We start from the raw sequence: 2,654 nt of genomic DNA, 5'->3' as shown, positions 1-2,654 counted from the left end.
AGTGTCCGTCACAACCAGCGTGGAAAGCTGGAGGTTCCCTCCATATTGCACAACGCTTTCTTTCCACTCTCCTTGTGTTTCAGGTCTTGGATCTGTTTGTGGGCTCCTGCACACTGATATCCATCTCACCCGCTTCTAAGTGTCCGTCACAGCCGGCGTGGAAACCTGGAAGTTCCCTCCAGATTTCACGACGCTTTCTTTCCACTCTCCTTGTGTTTCAGGTCTTGGATCTGTTTGTGGGCTCCTGCACACTGATATCCATCTCACCCGCTTCTAAGTGTCCGTCACAGCCGGCGTGGAAACCTGGAGGTTCCCTCCAGATTTCACGACGCTTTCTTTCCACTCTCCTTGTGTTTCAGGTCTTGGATCTGTTCCTGGGCTCCTGCACTCTGATATCCATCTCACCCGCTTGTAACTATCCATTACAGCCGGCGTGGAAACCTGGAGGTTCCCTCCAGATTTCACAATGCTTTCTTTCTGCTCCACTTATGTTTCAGGTCTTGGATCTGTTCCTGGGCTCCTGCACTCTGATATCCATCTCACCCGCTTCTAAGCGTCCGTCACAACCAGCGTGGAAACCTGGAGGTTCCCTCCAGATTTCTGGCGCTTTCTTTCCGCTCCACTTATGTTTCAGGTCTTGGATCTGTTCCTGGGCTCCTGCACTGTGATATCTATCTCACCCGCTTGTAAGTGTCCTTCACAACCAGCGTGGAAACCTGGAGGTTCCCTCCAGATTTCACAATGCTTTCTTTCCGCTCCACTTATGTTTCAGGTCTTGGATCTGTTCCTGGGCTCCTGCACTCTGATATCCATCTCACCCGCTTCTAAGTGTCCGTCACAGCCGGCGTGGAAACCTGGAAGTTCCCTCCATATTGCACAACGCTTTCTTTCCACTCCACTTATGTTTCAGGTCTTGGATCTGTTCCTGGGCTCCTGCACTCTGATATCCATCTCTCCTGCTTCTAAGTGTCCGTCACAGCCGGCGTGGAAACCTGGAAGTTCCCTCCATATTGCTGGCGCTTTCTTTCCACTCTCCTTGTGTTTCAGGTCTTGGATCTCTTCCTGGGCTCCTGCACTCTGATATCTATCTCACCCTCTTGTAAGTGTCCGTCACAACCAGCGTGGAAAGCTGGAGGTTCCCTCCAGATTGCACAACGCTTTCTCTCCACTCTCCTTGTGTTTCAGGTCTTGGATCTGTTTGTGGGCTCCTGCACACTGATATCAATCTCACCCGCTTCTAAGTGTCCGTCACAACCAGCGTGGAAAGCTGGAGGTTCCCTCCAGATTGCACAACGCTTTCTTTCCACTCCACTTATCTTTCAAGTCTTGTACCTGTTCCTGGGCTCCTGCACACTGATATCCATCTCACCCGCTTCTAAGTGTCCGTCACAACCAGCGTGGAAAGCTGGAGGTTCCCTCCAGATTTCACGACGCTTTCTTTCCACTCTCCTTGTGTTTCAGGTCTTGGATCTGTTTGTGGGCTCCTGCACACTGATATCCATCTCACCCGCTTCTAAGTGTCCGTCACAGCCGGCGTGGAAACCTGGAGGTTCCCTCCAGATTTCACGACGCTTTCTTTCCACTCTCCTTGTGTTTCAGGTCTTGGATCTGTTCCTGGGCTCCTGCACTCTGATATCTATCTCACCCGCTTGCAAGTGTCCGTCACAACCAGCGTGGAAAGCTGGAGGTTCCCTCCAGATTTCACGACGCTTTCTTTCCACTCTCCTTGTGTTTCAGGTCTTGGATCTGTTTGTGGGCTCCTGCACACTGATATCCATCTCACCCGCTTCTAAGTGTCCGTCACAGCCGGCGTGGAAACCTGGAAGTTCCCTCCAGATTTCACGACGCTTTCTTTCCACTCTCCTTGTGTTTCAGGTCTTGGATCTGTTTGTGGGCTCCTGCACACTGATATCCATCTCACCCGCTTCTAAGTGTCCGTCACAGCCGGGCGTGGAAACCTGGAGGTTCCTCCAGATTTCACGGCGCTTTCTTTCCACTCTCCTTGTGTTTCAGGTCTTGGATCTGTTTGTGGGCTCCTGCACACTGATATCCATCTCACCCGCTTCTAAGTGTCCGTCACAGCCGGCGTGGAAACCTGGAAGTTCCCTCCAGATTTCACGACGCTTTCTTTCCACTCTCCTTGTGTTTCAGGTCTTGGATCTGTTTGTGGGCTCCTGCACACTGATATCCATCTCACCCGCTTCTAAGTGTCCGTCACAGCCGGCGTGGAAACCTGGAAGTTCCCTCCAGATTTCACGACGCTTTCTTTCCACTCTCCTTGTGTTTCAGGTCTTGGATCTGTTTGTGGGCTCCTGCACACTGATATCCATCTCACCCGCTTCTAAGTGTCCGTCACAGCCGGCGTGGAAACCTGGAGGTTCCTCCAGATTTCACGACGCTTTCTTTCCACTCTCCTTGTGTTTCAGGTCTTGGATCTGTTCCTGGGCTCCTGCACTCTGATATCTATCTCACCCGCTTGCAAGTGTCCGTCACAACCAGCGTGGAAACCTGGAGGTTCCTTCCAGATTTGCTGGCGCTTTCTTTCCACTCTCCTTGTGTTTCAGGTCTTGGATCTCTTCCTGGGCTCCTGCACTCTGATATCCATCTCACCCGCTTCTAAGCGTCCGTCACAACCAGCGTGGAAATCTGGAGGT

Source organism: Oreochromis aureus, linkage group 3, assembly GCF_013358895.1.
Source record: "Oreochromis aureus strain Israel breed Guangdong linkage group 3, ZZ_aureus, whole genome shotgun sequence".
NCBI lineage: Eukaryota > Metazoa > Chordata > Actinopteri > Cichliformes > Cichlidae > Oreochromis > Oreochromis aureus.
This window is presented reverse-complemented; position numbering follows the sequence as displayed.